The sequence below is a fragment of the Stegodyphus dumicola genome, chromosome 3 (genome assembly GCF_044657685.1).
Source record: "Stegodyphus dumicola isolate Sdum_Otavi_A_Nest chromosome 3, ASM4465768v1".
Lineage (NCBI taxonomy): Eukaryota > Metazoa > Arthropoda > Arachnida > Araneae > Eresidae > Stegodyphus > Stegodyphus dumicola.
The window spans coordinates 256,692,626-256,711,137 of NC_140770.1; the positions used below are offsets into that span (position 1 = coordinate 256,692,626).

Here is an 18,512-nt window from a genome sequence, read left to right on the forward strand (position 1 = left end):
AAAAGATGACGGAAGAGCAGAAAGAAAGAAACCGGCGGAAGGAAGTGACAGAAAACGAAAGACAAGGATAAAGTGTTGAGGGGGGGAGTCAAGACGCGTGACTGAGAGCGTGGGGTAAGAAGAAACCAATTCCCCCAGGGTGCATCTATCTTGGGTGTATGCTTTTACCTGCTTTCTGGTATAAAAAAGAATCTAAAGGTAATGGATAAGAACTCACTGCGGTAATTTTTTTCAACCTTATTTTAGACAATGCCATATTATATAAAGGATATTGTGAAAATTTTTGCATTCGTGAAGTAATTAAAATAATTATTAAATTAAGCTTTTTTTCATAAAATGAAACCAAACGCTTCTGTACCGGCGTTAATTATAGTAGTGATAAAATGTTATAAAATTATCAGTTGGATACATTAAACTGATCTCAATCAGCAAAATTATTAATAAAATAAACATATAAATTATTAAGAAGTAATGTTTATTGCTTTTAAATCCTTGGTTTGTTGAGATTATTTACAGTTTGCAAGATGCACTTTTTATGCAACATGGATTGGCATCATTCTGACAAATGTGTTTTGCATGGATGATAAACGCCCGACCAGAGATGGCGTGATGCGAAGTAAAAGTTTAGGAAAACTATCTATTGTATCTATCTCCAGTACCAATCAATTCAAGAGCTTTTACAATAATTGTTATTGAGTTTTTCCCTTAAATAAATGCGGTTCTTTAAATTTCTTTTATTTTTCAAATTTAAGACAAACCTTCACCGTAAAACCCTCAACCGGAACATAAGAACAGCATAGAGATTCAATCACTTTTAGAGCAAGAAATGTACAATTTACCAACACATAAGAATACAAACTCATATATATATATATCAGTGTATATATAATATATATATATTCCCCTTGACAAGTTAATTAACCTGCGGTCAATGACAATAGCTACTTTTTCAATACTTAAAATTTGTACTTTTGGTTTTGCTATTTCTGAGATTAAAGATTTTAATTTACAGATTATGTTTTTAAAGCAATAGAGGTCTAGAAAATAATGACTAAAAAAATTTTTTTTCTTATAATAAGTCATGGTTTTTAATTCATTTTCTGTTCCTTGAAGATGGTACATAAAAAGATTTCTAAACATAAATTATACATATATGTATATACTTTTGCTGCGGCCGATTGCAAATCAAAAGGGAGGTGCACAATTACATGTTATACAAAATTTCAACGTTCTGAGACTACTCGTTTGAGTTATGTGAGATACGTACATACGTACGTACACATGTCCCGAAAAAAATCTCTTCTGAATCAATTTTAAATGCATTTTAGAATACGTTTTGGAAAAAAATATATACTCTATTCTGTCCGTACGCACAGAAGTCACATAAAAATCGTTCGAATGGATTCGAGAGCGGTCGAAATGGTTTGTTGAAATATGATACTCGAAATTTTTCGCGATTACAATACTTACTTTATTTTAGACAAGGAAGTGAAAAACGAAGTGTATGCTTTTAAAATCAAAAGCAAACGATGAAAAATATTTCAGAAAAAACATTCGGAAATTAAACTAAAATTGCAAAAATTTTATATTAACCTCAGCTACGCAATTTTTCTCCGGAAGTAATTCTGAACCAAGCCATGAAAACATCGAAAAATACGTGGCACTGATATCAACTTCAGGAAAAGAAAACAGATTTCTACATTTCAGGAAACACAAACTGCAATTCAATATAAGTACTACTCCGTTCTTTATTGACATCAAATAGATATGCGAACTTGTACATAGCTGCAATCAGATACGTTCCGTAAAGAAAATGCATTCCAGGGGATTTCTATAAGTTGCACCTACTTAAAAGGAAAACTTCCAGCACTTTACGAACATTTTCTGTTCATGGAGACTCTTTCTGAAAGCATGCATATTTGCGATCAAATTTTCTCTCGTACGAAGCGTCAGAAAAGCAAATCACAAACCATAAAAATTTCAGACGTATACGTCTTGGTTATATTCTTCGCAGTTGCTACCAGATATATCAAACCAGATAGAATTGCACCGATATTCAAAAATCAGGATTTACATTAGCATTCAAAATTCGATGCTTAAACTTTTATCTAAAATATCTTCTGGATTAAAAAGTGAATATAAATAAGCAATAGTAATACATATTACATTCTGATTATTAAAATATGTAATTTTGTTCGCGGATATTAGTTTTCTTAGGAGTGGTGCAGAAATCGGCCTACCTTTCTGGGCATATGCCCCAAAGCTAAAAAAAACATTCTATCTCTGTTATTAAATAATAAAGAATTTATATATATGTTACATGCATTGTGGAAAAACTGTAGCACTTAGAGCTATCATATGTTAAAAAATGATTAATCCTGCATCAAACATGTGCACCTCAAAGGCCGAATTTTGAATTCTGAATTTCAAATTTTTTATTTACTTTATGTTTTATGCGAGCTTAAATTTTGATTAACAAACTAAGCGATTTAAATGCAATATGGTGCCACTCAGCTAAGCATAAGATATTTATTTACGTTTCAAATTTAATAAAAAAAACTCAATGAACTTAAAAATATTACACAGCGGAGCTTAAGATATTTTCTTCCCCTTTAAAGAACAAATCCAGCGATTGGCACCATCCACATCTGTTGCCACCACCCGAAATAAAATATTTTTATTTTCGCCGTACCAGTGTGTTGCCATTCGGCTAAAGGGAAGATATTTAATTTCTCTTTCAAATCTAATGTCTATTACTAATTAACAAAGTAATTCAAAATAAATACATGCAGTTTTTCATTTCTGTTATTATAAATTACTAACTGAATCCGTTAAATTAAACTAACTTTTCTCATTAAAATAATTATATATTTTTTCATTTTTATAATAATTATTTAAAGCGGCTAGTATGTAAAGAAAAGTAATTTTTTATCTAGCATTTAAAGTATTTTAACTGCAAAAGTTATAACCTAAAGGAGGTGTTCTCAACCGGGGAAAATTCCGCCTAGGGTAGAATTTCATAGTTTTGCGGGAGGGGGAAGGGTGCGGTCAGCCTTTTATTTGCTTAAGTATTCAGTTTTCATTTATGAATATAAAACACTATTTTTTTCAAGTGTCCATATTTATAAACATTTTCTATACTTTTGTTCTTTAATTTATAAAACACGTTAAAAAATAATTTAAATGTAAATAAATGTGCATGTTAATTTTCAAGTTTTGGAAAGGAAGGGGATGATCTTCTAGCAATGATGAAAGGGGTGCATGGGACGAAAAAAGGTTCAAAACCAGTTGCCTAAATCAAAATGCTGCTTAATAATGCGAATAGAACATTCACCATTTTGTGAATAGTCACAGAACTTTAAAAACCTTTTTACCTTTTCCTTTCACAAAAATAAATGAAATACACACGAATTGTAGAAGGAACACCTAAGGAAACTTCGAATTCAATATATAAAACACAACGCGAATAAAAGAGTGGTTGCCAGAAGAAAATTTTAAATTATAATAGCAATAAAAAAAACTATTTTTCCCATTCATGCGAAAGCTTTCTTATTTTAGTCGTACTCAGAAAAGTTCAATTATAACCCCTACCACGGTTTTTGCTAACCGGAAGTTTCATAAACATCTAAAAGTCACGATTCAGCGCGGAAGTTGGCATCCAATTTAGCATCAGTGGAGAGTCAAGACAGCTGTTTATATGCGCATGCGACGCATTACACCTGTTTTTTTCGTTAACAGAAAAAATTACTCAGTGCTTTTCGTGCCTATTATATGGTGATATCTATGATAAGTCGTCTGCAATGCTTCAATTTGTTCAGACACATAGAAAGGAAGTAGCTTTCATCCCCCTCTTCTTTCACAGAAAAGCAGCACGTGTCTGTTATTTGAAGAATCCGAGTGTTGGCAATGAATTTATCTTGAGGATGGGATGATTTGTGGATGAAAGGAATATATTAGTGACTAGTTTACATTATCTTCGGAAAAAGAATTTCGCTTAAAATAACTTTCCTTTTTACATAGGAGTGAATTCCATTGACAAACGTAAGTTTAAAATTAGATTTATTTTAGTAAGTAATATTTTAACTGCTTATTATTTAAATCTATAAAATATCGTTCATTTCACTAAAAAGCAACTCTTTTTCACCAATGGTTTTACAGAAGAAAGAGAAAGAGAGAAAAGGAAATAAAGTAAAGAAAAAATAAATAAACTCGTGAGACCAAGAATTTGCACTCCTGGCTTTATTACTGATGGATGGTGTTGGTGTATTTAATTATGGCAAAGCGCACTAGGGCTATCTGAAAAAGGGGAGGGATGCCTTCGTGGAGGACTTTCTAAGGGGAACTAGCTCGTATACACGTTACACATGGGGAAGACCACGAAAACACCCATGCAGCCAGCCCGTTTGCGGGATTCGAACCTTGGTCCGAACTACCAATGTTCAGCGACTTTACCGCTCTGCCGCTGGTGGGCCTCTTATTACTGATGGAATTTGTTTATTTAAATCAGGGATAGTCAACCTGGTCTCTACCGCCCACTAGTGGGAGAGTTAAGCTTTAATGATGGGGGGTAGAGACTTTTGTCCATCCGATGATGAAAGTCCATTCTCTCACGTACAGCTCTCTCCTATTTCCATATATTTACAAGACTTTGTTACTTCTCTAATGTATTGTTCTGTGATGATAGCGCGCATAATGGCATTATCACATCTTAACAAAGCTTGAGGCTAGGAAAAGTGTTTTCGACAGGCAAATGTCTCCTTTTCCTACCATTGGAAGGCTTCTGGTTGAAACAATTGCGCTGAAACCGATGTCCCAACTAGCTAGGCGGGACATGAATTTTCTGTCTCTTGTAAATACAAGAAAATATAAATAAATGTATAAATGTAATCATATATAATTTTATCAAACTTTCTCTTAAAAATTTACTTTGCATTTAAGCTAAATTAAGTTACTGCGAAACCGGCGGACGGTAAGGAAATTTTACTACCTACAAAGTGGACGGTAGATATAACAAGGTTGACTACCCCTGATTTAAATGAATATGGCAAGACACATTATAATTATATAAATAGAGGGATGTTTTCGTGCAGGGTTTTCTAAGGGAATAGGGCTCGTATTTACGTTACTCAGGAGGATGCTTTAGATGTAGAAAGATAACCTTAGCCACACTGTCTATAGCTTTAACTACACTGAATAAAATTCTGTCTTTAGGCAAATATGACTTTTATATTTAACAGCTACCTGACTGGAATTTAATCATTCATAAATTCATTAAGCACAGGAAACTACGTTTTGGTCTATTATGGATTTTGCATTTTTGTAAGAGGAATGTTCTGGTAATTGTGTATATTGTTACACTGAATCTGGAAACAGTTGCCAAAAAGAAGGCAAAGCCATGGAGATGATATTTTCAGCATTATCTTTGCATAAAAAATTTACCGAATTAATTTGATTTATTTTTGACTGCGTTGCCTTTTACAGTTTATTCCTGTTTGCCTAAAATTTTCCTATTTTAATTTTTATTTGCTTATCATTTTTATTCAACCACCTTTCATTACATGCATATATATATCCCCAGTTTTGAAGTCAAAAAACGACACATTTCCTAGAGAAAGACTTAAAAACCATATACCTTTTAAGTAGGTAAAAAAATTAGAATTACAATCAGACACATATATTTATTTGATATTACAAGTTAGAGGTTTATAATACTATTCACACAGATTTCTCTTCTTTGCTCTACGTAAATTATTTTAATTTCTTTACGGGAGGGGGGGGCATTAATCCTCAAAATATTTTGTCACGTTCGGAAAGCTATGATTTCAGTATTGAACGTTTGATTTGCAGTTGTTTACGGTAATTGTTTAGTACTATTCCTTTCGAATGCAAAGCAAAGGCAAAAATATATCCCTTGGTAATTATACACTTATAAGTCAAACATAGAAGAAATAGGTATTGTAATAACTACATTGAGCGTAATTTCTACAAAACTATCATACATTACTCATAAAACGGGTACAAACAGCAAGTTTTCAGAATATCTATCACCAAAGTATGATCAAATTTCTTACCTATAAAAGAAAGAAAATAATAAAAATCACGTAAAAACATCTAAGAAATAATGTAAATCATGTAAAAACATAACGTATATACAAATCATGTACATGTAAATAATGTAATAATGTAAAAACATGTAAAATAATGTAAAAATAATCATGAAAAGGTTTGGGACACATTCAAAGATAAATTAAATACAATGACAGAAATTCAATACATATTTAAAAAAATGCTTTTACTAAGAAATACGCCATAAAGTTTTCAGAAACAAGCAACAAAAACGTCTATCGATGTCAGCCCCGAATCGAAACATTCATGTCACAAATCCTTATGTAAACGATTGTGTTTTTTAGAACTTTCATATGTCTCGAATGAGAAGCTACTAGTCATAAAAAATCATATACGATGTACTTCGTTTTCGAAAATAAATAAATTTATGATGTTAAATGAATCTTTTAATATACAGTTGCAGCTAATAGCAATTTGTAATATTCTCTCTCATGAAACCGAGAATATTATAGTTATAGAAAGGACTTATTTGGAAGTCATATTACGTGCGTATTACGTAATAAAGAAATAATGTAACTATTAGGCGAAGTGAGAAATGAATTAATTGAATGAGAAATATTGAATCGTCTGTCAAAAACTTATTATTATTTTTTTTTGTTTTTGTTTTTTATACATCGTTTTATATTTATTATAGTATTTAAATAGAACATGTAGGAACGTTTAGATAATTCTTCAGATGATATAAGTTTTGTGCATTCTGATTTATAAAATCAATTAGATGTAACGCTGCTAAGTAAATCTAGCGCCAGAGTATCGCTATGATAAACAAATATAGTGAATTTTAAAGAGTACATTTATTCTATTGTGCTTTATGCGCTATCGACGAAGTAGATTTTATTCAGTCCACTAAGTTTAAATGAAATGCAAGAAAAAATGAGTATAATTTAATATTCCGTACAAGGAAATCATATGATGTATACATCAGATTTTTATTAACTATTATCTGGACCCACGAAATAGCCCTCGCTAAATTCATTAAAAGCGTTACATAATTTTTCTTTTTATTATAGTAACTCTTCTAGGCAGTATGCCGTATCAGCGACTAGTTTAACAAGTATATATATATTGACATAATTTAAATTCATGATTATCATTAGGTATTATTTAATTATATATATAATAAAATAACACCAAATAATAATCATCATAATTACACTATCAATATAAGTTATTTAACAACTTTATTACTTTCTGAATATCTATTAAATGCATCAAATGCAAGAAAAATAATAAAAATATTGCCTATCATCTTTCCTTATTCAAGATTTATGGAAATTATAATTTGAGAAACATTTGATGCCGCTAAACAAGCATATAATACTTGCCAGCACAATCAATATAGTGTTGAAACTGTCATCTACATCTGCCCCTTTACCAGTGTATAATAAACGACTACATACGGACATATTCATGTTATTTTGCAATTTTACGTTGCTTTATCCAAATGACGATAAATATCTGAATGAGAATGAGGAAAAAAATAGCTCCTTAAGGGAAAAAAAAGGTAAAAGTTATGCTTGCAATGAATGCAGGGAGTATCAGACGGGAGACAGCAAAAACGCAAATATCAAGTTTCTTCAAATTTATGAGGATAATAACGGAATCGAAATGGAAAACGGATACTCCGGAACGTTTCCGGAAACTCAAAATAAAAATTCCGGGAAATTACAATCAGGGTTACCGTATGCTGAAACGAATTTCGCCAAGATGGCGAAATATGCAGATAAGAAGCACACACGAAATAGTGATATGGCGAGAACTAACGGAAAATCGATATGAATTAAATATGATGTTACGTAACTTGCTACAAACCCTCGAAATTAGTTACGTATAAACTCTGGATGATGACTACATAAAATTAAATACACATCTTACAATCTAAGATAAGAATTTATACATCAGTGTTTTACAACGATTCCTGCATTTTATGTAATTCATTTAGAAAACGAAAATATGTTTTAAATGCACTTACAATACAGTTTTGCTACTATAATTAAAGACACTGCCATGTATCTCACAAAGACAAAAGATTTGGAAAACTTCTTTTCATAGGGAGACACGTTAAAGTATTGGATCATCCCATTAATAGTGCGGTGTTTTCCCATTTAGGCTAAAATTCTCAGGCGAACGGAATAAACTACTTCCATCAACTCGCTATAAAAGCGGGTAGTTCATTTTTCCTCGTTCGAGTGCAGTTTTTGAAAAGTAGAATTCGATTTTAAGTTATCTTTTCTGAGATAAATTGAATGCCAAGGGAGCATATACGGCGTATATCCAGATGAAAAATTTCCAGCTTCATTGGTCACCGTGTATTTGAAATAATGTTTTTTTATTTATGGATTTTACGTGCTAAGATAATTAAAAGGATGATAAAGAAAGCAACTAATGATGAATGCGGAGGAAAATTCATTAAGGTACTGTCCATGGGCAAGAACATCATATCTATATTTGCATAAAGGTAGCTCGTGTCAGGTACTGATAATGTAATTATCGTTATCGCGCAGGAAAAGCAAGGAAGCTTTTATCGTAATATCGTTTGCCGCTGTGATATCTGCAGTTTATTTTTATCCCCCGAAAAAGTAAGGATGGACGGGGATTTTCCTGTCCCATCTTTCAGCTGTTGTCGTTGAATAAAAATGACGCATTTTTTCTTGAAAACTGGAAAACCATAACGACTGTTGCCAACAGGTTTGTTTATTGTCTTTGTGTAGGCAGAGAAAAGGACAGGTTTATTTTATGGAATCCTGAACTTCTGTCGCGGCCCAGACGGTATAGTGCTTAGGGAAGCCTCCTGCGGTACCGAAGGGACCAAGTTCGACTCCGAAAAGGCATGGCTGCGTGCAAATGTTTAGTGGTTTTGTCGCATGGTGGCACTCTATGGCGAGCCGAAAGTCCCTTCGTGATTCTTAGTGGTAGAGAAGACTCTCAAACCCCACTTTTCCTTCAAAACAGGGGGATAGAAGTCCAACTTCCTTGAGGCTCTGGCAATTAAGCTTCGATGACATTCATGGACAAGGCAACAAGAACAATAATGAGCTCCTGTCTTTCTTTTTTCTTCTTTTTCTTTCTCCTGTCTTAGTGCTTTAGAAGACCTTGCCAACACCAACTTTCTCAGAAATAGCAATCATTTTCCAAAATATGGAATCTGAAATTCGAGGTAAAGGTCCGGATTGTGCCCACATAACGTTCATTTTATTAAGACGACATGGATTACTTTCATTGCAGCAACCACTGAATCAGCTGAAAAACTCTGAATGTAATATCATCTTGTGTCCAATAGTTTTCGTTGATATGCAGATACAGCTGAAATAATTTTATCTTCCTTCATTAAAAACCGATAAAATAAGGCTGTCTGAAAAATGCGAACGAGCGAACGACACATGAATCTTCACGATGTTACATTTGGCATCTCATAGTAAGCATTTAGTAAGTTTATGTTTACATAAATATTTTAATGTAAAGGTTAAGTTCCTGTATATTTCTGGCTTACTGGATTGGAGCGAATTTATTAGATTACATCCTAAGTTCGGCTGCCTAATTTAACAGACGCCTTCGCGAAGACTATTCTAAGGGAAATAAACTTGGATTCACATTACACATGCGAAAAGTCGACGAAATCACTCATGCAGTCAGCCCGTTTTCCGAAATCTGGTTGGTTTGGTTGGTTATTTGAGGGTGGAGAAGTACACGAGGGCTATCTGAAGGGATACTTTCATGAAAGACTTACCCCGTCAGAAAAAAAGGCTCATATTCACGTTACATATAAGAAAATCACAGAATCAACCATACAGCCATCGCGTTTGTCTGATTTCGAATAGGGAGGAAATACTAGTATGCAGCAGCAGGCAACTGGTGAGCCAAGCTGCTTTGATTTGAGCCCGAATCGAAGTGCTAGTGTTTAGTGGTTTTATGCACTTAGCCGCTGATTCATATTAAAGGGATATATTGTCAAAGCAAAGCAGCGAAATCTTTAAGCGCATTTTTCTCGAAATGAATTTTTCAAGGAATTTTCCTTTAAAGGACTGACACACGATTTGTTTGAGAAAAATCGACTTCATACTTCTGTACAAACTAATTATCAAACATCTACTTCAAAGCACATGCAATTCATTTTTTTAACGCAACCTAGAATATCAAAAAATAACAATGTGGATGAAAATGGCAATTACAAAAAATACAGCTTAGAGTTTTTAGCATGGTTTAGCATGCTATCTAACCACTATACCGTCTGGGCGTCGGCACTGCAGAATTAATTACGCATCTTCTGCAGGTAGGTAGTTATTCAACCGCTCTGTAGCTACTACTGACACACTTTCGTCTTCATCATTAGTCTGTAACAGCTCATTTATCTTCCAATTTATCTATTCTTTACATATATTAGCATCTACTTACACCTTCAGATACCTCTATTATTTACACCTATTTTCCAACATCTCTATTATTTACTCCTATTCACGATATCTATGATATTGCATGAATGCAAAAACAGTACCGTGCTCATGTACAAACGAATTAAATGTTAACACATCAGTTATTTAAATAAGGCAATTATTACTTTTAAAACCTATGTGAACGGAATATCATACGTGGATACTAATTAATTAATTAATTAATACTAAAGGGAATATCATATGTGGCTTGCGTATCATATGCGGTATTACATTAGCAAAATTTTTATTTCGTTTGGAAACTGGAGTTGTCATAAATTCTACTGCAATAATAAATTCTACTGAAATCATAAATTCTACTGAAATAATTAGCACCCTTAAACTTTAATAAATAAATAATTTTACTTTTATTTTAATATTTTTATTGAGAATATTTTAACTTTTCGCAGTTAATAAATTATCTTTAAGTTCTAAATCGTTATTTTAACTCACATGTACAATAATATCATGAAAATTACCACAAAACCTGAGTTATAAAATTATGTAAAAAGCGTCCAAAATTATTTGACGAAAAGCATGAATTATTTAATATATATATATATAAAGTGCATCTGTGATAACAATAAAAGTTCTTTTTTTTTATTTCTGAAGAACAACAGCACGAAGAGTTCTAAAGGGATTAAAAATAAATACATAAAATGAACCAAAAACTTAAACTTTTAATTTAGATCGCAATGACACGACATAAAGAATAAGTGTAATGGAATTGTTCAAATCATTAACATTCGTTCACAACTGCATTAAAAAACTGGCATCATTACTTTTGAAATACCAACATCATACCAAATTACAAAAACACATCTAAAAATATGTCGCTGAATTAATTCGAGACAAAATGAAAGCGGAGAAAGATAAAGGAAAATTACACTTAATGTGTCATGCTAAAAAATTGTTAAAAAAAAAAAAAAAAAAAAAAAAAAAAAAGGTAATTTTTTTAAAGTTGAATCAATTTCACATAAGAGAAGATAAAAAGCGAGATATCGCCAAATATGGTAACACCACCCGAAAAAATATCCGGATCATTTGGCAGCAAATAATGAATCAGTGACGAATGGGTGAGCAGCGCGGGAAAACTACTGACATGTGGGAGAGTTTGATTGGTGAAAGCATTGATCCGTCGTCAACTGCCACTTTTCGAACACAGTGAATTCTTTTTCAAAAGATAAAAGAAAAGAAAAATGCACCCCACTGCAAAAATTTCACAGAAGCTAAACAAAAACCTTCCACATCATTTTATGTAACTAAAATAAAGACAAATATATTTTAGCTTAGAAGAAACTAAACCGAAACATGGATGCAGGTACACATTTTTGCTACTTTTCGTTTATTTATTAAATGTTTTACCGATAAATTTTCTTTCGTTGCTATAAATGATAAAAATTGCCCATTTTCCGAATGAAAGCTTTCCTTTTTCTCTTTCTTCTTAAGTTTGTGTATTATTTCAGAAAATTCCAAAGTATCGTTTTTCCTTCTAGAAATCAATACACAAATCGTTTCTCAAAAGTGTTTTTCAATACACTTTCACAACATAATAATAACATAAAAACTCGCTCTTTCCTTTACATTAAATGACGACCAAATCAACGAACCTAAGAACATTTATAAATTTCGATACGCTAATAAATTTGAATTGTAAGGGAAGTAGTTTAATTTGAATTGAGGAACCATAAACGCTCGATATGCATATAAAAACTAAATGTTTGACTACACAAGCTTAAAAGTTGAAGTCACGCTTGGAATACAGTAGCTTGCTTTTAATTAAATGTAAAAAAATAAAAGAAAAAAACCTGAAAGCTTTTAGATTTTGTATTAATCCCAAAGAAGCATTTTTTTAACATTTTGTGTGTTACTCTTATTCATTAAATATCATATTCTTTGCACTTAAACCATAAAATTCAATTCAGCAGCAATATTACGAAATATTCAAAAGAACATATCTTTAAAATTTCCGGTACGCAATCTCACGTACTGGAGATATTTTTTTTTTCTTGTATAGTGTTGCTATTGCTCGCTTTGAAATCGTTGAGCCTCTTAATCAAAAACTCATAAATGCTTTATAAAATATGAAACTGATAATAAAACAAATTCCAAATTTGTGCTTCCAGATGCCTGTATTCGGGTGAAGAGGTACGTTATTCAAAAGCTCTAGGTACCGTTGTTTCACAATGCGAGAAACATATATTTATGCAGATTCTTTAGTTAATTTCTTTAAATATAACACACGGCTCTAATATTTGGTGGCAACAATTTAAAATGTGATTCTCCGTTTATAGTGAATCAATGCAAAATGCCAAAACGAAAAAATTAATATTTCTTCTGGACAAATTGCCCCTTTAGAATAAAAAAAAAAAAAAAAATAAAAAAAAATAAAAAAAAAAAAAAAAACCGAAGGAAACAAAGAAAAAAAAAGTCGATATATTTTTAACAATTTCATATCTGTCATTTCAAACATTATTTGGGTGTCAACATTATTCATAAAAATCAACTACAATGACATTATTATACTCAATTTGTTCATAATAAAATTTCAATGAAATACAATTGCTGTTAATCAAAACATCATGATATACAAGCCAGCACATTACTAATTTATCTAATTAATCTAATAACGCAAGGATTAGGATTATTTGAATATGACAAAGCACATTAACGTTATTTGTTTACAAATGGAGGGATGCTTCAGTAGAGGACTTTCTAAGGGAAACTGATTCATAGGTAAGTTACACAAAGGAAAAAACTACGAAACAACACACGCAGCCAGCCGACGCTGCGGGATTGGAACAAGGGTCGAATTACCAATGTTGTGCTGTGTAATCCGCTTGACTGTTGGAAAGCCAATTACCATCAAGATTAAATATTTGACAGATAAATGAATACCTTAACCAAGTCTAGGCAACCTAAGATCTGGAAGTCACCGAGTGACCCATTTCACAGTTTCAAGTGACTCAATTGAGTTCGAAAAATAAAGTACAATATTTTAAAATTTAAATATGAACGAGCATTTGAAGAATATATAAAAAAAGATAAATAGTAACAATGACATATTTGTTTGATTACAAAGTTGCAGAAAAAAACATACATAATAAAAAAATTTTAACGTAATTTAAAAGAGAAATCAATAAATTTGGCAACGCTAAATCTGTATCCATAATTCCGAAAAACAGGCTTTGCTAAAAATTGGCTTTTGTCCGTATTCAGTTCAACTCACAAATGCGAGCAAATATTTTCACTTATTTTAAGTAACAACAGGAGCAGCCTAATTACCGAAAATTCAGATGCTTGCATTTGTCTTACAACGTTTAATTATAAGCTAGAATTGAGTAAATTGGCGTCACAAATTCAGCATCAGGGAAGCCATTGATATCGATGAGAAAATTATTCATTCAATTTTATTTGTTTTTATAATAATTATAATTATATTATAATTGTAATAATTATAATTTATATTATATATATATATATATTATAATTATAATTATAATTTATTGCATATTTTTTTACGCCCTTGCAGGATACATTGGTACCTCCTTTGATGGTGAAGTAGTTGTCATACGTATAGCTTTAAAGCTGTCCATTACAAGTTTGCAAGGTCAGTCATTTTTTCTAATTATCACGCAGCTATTCAATCAATTAGCTCTGTTGAACATCCATTAACACCTGAAAATTTGCAGTGTCGAGAATTCCTAACAACTCTCACTTTAAAGGGGAAACAAATCGATCTCCAGTGGATACCTGGCCATGGTGGTCATTAGGGCAATGAACAAGCGGACGTCCTTGCAGAAAGAGGTGCCAGCTTACTGCAACATCCTAATACAGCCGTTTTTTGTTGGAGGATTAAACTGCTTTAAAAAAATTTATTTACATCTAATATCTTACGAGATCTTCAAACTTGTACGGCCTAAAAAAATTGGAGGAGGTTATGTCCTTCTCTAATTCTAGTCCAAGACGAAATTCAATTGCGGCTTTCCATCTGTCTACACGACATGCCGCCTCGTTGCACCGCATAGGCATTTCAACCGATACTACTACTTGCCCACTTTGTGATTCTGGAGAAGAAATGGACAGAAACCACCTGCTCCACTGTGGGGCTCTTCCTGGTCTTACAGACTTAGGCAATAAGTTCGGTCTTTTTGTTTTTAGTTCTATTGTTTGTAACCTTTGTTTATAAGATTTTAGTTTTTTGTAACTTTCTGCCTAGCCACTAAAAGTAACAGAAAAATAATTATAATTATTTTTATTTTTATATATAAAGCGCACTATAACTACCTTCTCAATAAAATTTATGTTATTATTCAAGAAGAATGACTGTTCTAAAATGAAAATACAACTAACAGCAAAATGGGGACTATAATCATACGCACTTATTAATAATATCATTAACATTCAAAATAAAGTATAAAAAAGTATTAACGCTAAAAGTCTAAAATGCAAATCTTGCTAGAAACTGCAATTTTAGTGCATTACAGGGTCATGTATTTTAATCAATATGAAATACTTTCTGGGTATCATACAAAGTTTTACGTAGAGAATTGCTAGCGAAAGTTTCAGAAATTATACAATACAGTGATTACATCATTCTGTATATACATATCATATACAGATTAATACATCATTCTGTATATACATATCATATACAGAAGCAAAATTTTATTACAGTTCAGGGTTAGATTTCAAAAAAAAAAATATTCCAGCAATAGAAAATATACGTAAATTATATCCGAAATGTTTATAAATTATATCCGAAAATATATATAAATTATATATGAAATAACAAAAGATGAAAGTCCTGTTTCATACGAAACTATCTAAAAATTGAAATTTAGAACTTCAACCTAAATTATAAAAAATATAAATGTTGTAAGACGGAAAGAACAAAAGAATATGTCCTTTTTTGGTCCAGAAAAGCGACTTTTAGATTTATTACAGGAAAAAGGAAGCAAAGATACCTCCCGGACACAATCATCAGCCGGACGTTCACTCTTCGCAGACTACAGAAAGAAATACAAACCCCGGATATCTTTATCGACTCTTTATCTAATGTTCGCAACGATAATCCTTATATTTTTTATAGGAGATAGATTGCTGCTGTTTATTTTTATTTGCTAGTTTTATGGCCTGAGGATAAGGATAACAACAATAACAGAGAAGAACATAATGACTCAGAACGCCAGATTCTTAAAAAAGCATTTTCTATTTGACGAATGGCAACAGTTATTTGACGACGGACGTGGATTAATACATCATTATCTTGAGCTACTATTCTTAAAAAAATTTTCATCTCAATGTAAGACTTTTTTCATATAAAACTGCATAAAAAATAAGATCTGTAAAAGAAAGATTCTTCTGTGTTGTACGGTTAAAAAACGTTACCCAACCTCAGTCTGCAAATCTCACGGAAAAATAAATCAATAAAAAGATACGCGTTTACTCAAGCGTAAAAGAAATCATGTGATTTCATGTATCTTATAAGAACTTTTAGTTTCGTATAATATTTATCTTCAACGAAATTTAAGAGTGCAACTGTTTTAAAGGCAAACGCGCGCTAGTCAGAAACTCTGATTCTCTCTCTCGAAGTCAGTAAAACTTAATACTACTCCTACTCATTTGCATTAAATGCGATTCTAAAACCACATTCTGGTAGGAAACTGTAAGCTGAAATTAGGACGGATAGGAAAGCAGCTTTAATTTTGTGAGAAATTCGACATTCGAAAGTGAATTTGTGAGAAATTCCACATTCGGGAGCCTCTTAAGTTTCGGATTCAGTTTGAAAAATATTTAGGATTTGTCTCATTTACACTCATTTTCCTACACGGAAATACATACTGATTAGAAGTAAAACAAATCCTTAATATTTTCAAACCAAGACTACGAAAACAAAATAGACCTTTTGAATGTCTAATTATTATAGTCCTTCGCGTAGAAACTATAAGGAAGAGAATAAAAAAATGTTTACTTAATAATATAAGCGTTTCTAATTAAAGCAAAATTTTAAACTCAGTGTTTAATAAAAAAATTAATTTAAGAATACAATTTTGTTCACTTATATTTATAAAGAAGACATAAACGAAAGACAGTATGTGAAGTACGTAACTGACACACTTCCATCTTGAAATTCATTCTGTTTTCTTAAAAAAAAATTCTTTTTATGACTAAGATATGATTAGCAGAGTAAACAAAGAACATACTTTTATACGGTTTGTAACTGCTTTTCTATCAATTATTCTAAGCTACATATATTTACCAAACGATACTTAGTAACAAATATTATTGATATGTGACAATGAGCTGCTTAATTAAGTGAGAAGAAATGCTGCTTAATTAAATAACATACTTAAAATTATATTTCATTGTAAGGCAAAAGAAAATAAGGGCATATACATCCATCCAAATTAACTGACGTCGCTTTTAGAAATATATATCATAATATTTTATACTTTTAGCTGGCCAGCCAGTGTAGGAGTTAGTGACCCTGACTGCCGTACTGATGGGCCCGGGTTCAAATCCCGGGGACCACATGTTTGTATAGTTCGACCGCCTCATCCGCGACCATGAACGCGAACACGCATGCGCCATTCGGACCGAATCATTCTCAAAATAGGGCGGAGGGTTTCTTTCCCTCCAGCATATCTCTTTCCGGAGAAGAGAAGACTTTCATGTGACCTTTCAACGTCGCAGCAAGTAATAACGCTCCTTTAGGACGAGTCTAAGTGTTTTGGCAGAATGCCAGCCAGGGTTGCGTTTGAGACGGTCGAAGTATAACTGCCCATCTCTTCATAGGAAGCGACGGTGTTAGGTGCTTCCATAATGAAATGGCCACCACTTTCGGCCCTTAGTCGCGCAAGGCTAATGGCTGTTAAATAAAGCTCCCGACCATAAAAAATTTTATAATTTTATGCTATGCGAATTAATAAGAAAACATTTTAAAACAAGTAAGATATTCATGTTATCGGGTTTGGGTTCCTGGAAGATGGCAAAGCACACAACGACTATGTGCTTTGTGAAGATACTTTGAGAATACGAATACGAAACTGGTTCTTATTCAAATTACTGTTACATAAAACCAACAATGCAGTCATTCCGTTTCCCTGAATCGAACTCTGGGCGAACTTCCGATATTCAGCGGTCTTAACCACTCGGCCACTGATGGGCCGATGTCATTTGAGCTTCACATAAGGGAGATCCAGATAATGTTAGAATTAAAACTTCATACTTTTTGAATGAGTGTGTATTGTCATTAGGTGTTTTGATGCAGGAAACGTGAAAAATATGTAGTGCTCTCGTTGGGAATCGAACCCTGAACCTCTCGAATACGCGTCGAGTATGCTTTCAATTACACCACGAAGGCTGGTTTATTTAATTTTGGCAAAGCACACTAGGGCTATCTGCCTAAGAGGAGGGATGCCTTCGTGGAGGACTTTCTCTGGGAACTGGCTCGTATACACGTTACACAAGGGGAAAATCACGAAAACGCCCATGCAGCCAGCCGCGGGATTCGAACCTCGGACCGAACTACCAGTGTTCAGCGACTTTACCGCTCGGCCGCTGGTGGGCACACCACGAAGGCATGCGGAAAAAATACCTTTATAAGTGTATGTGTTACTCTTAATTTATAATTTAAAGAATTCGCAGCGTATTTTGTCTCAGAATATTTTGAAATCGAGAATTTTGAGTTTAGGAATGCGCTGCGTTTTCCTTTAATCCATCCAGCTGGTTATCACTGAAAACGCTTGCGAAACCAGCTTTATTTCCCGTCGAGATAGTCACCAAGAAATTTTACGAAGCAAACCCGACTATAAAGAAGAAAATTACTGCTGCTGGTATTTGATAGTTGACTGAAAACCTGATTAATCAATGACTTCCTGTCGCAGAAATCAGTACAGTATGTCGTAAACTTAAACACCAGAATTACAACTTTGGAATTTATGACTCCCGTGCTCT

At 32.6% G+C, this 18,512-nt stretch overlaps 1 protein-coding gene across 2 annotated transcripts in view; it reads right to left on the bottom strand.

The window, feature by feature from the left end:
* Positions 1-18,512, bottom strand: part of LOC118191550 (uncharacterized) — a 731,912-nt gene that overhangs the window by 106,789 nt on the left and 606,611 nt on the right. The gene's annotated exons all lie outside the window — the stretch shown is intronic.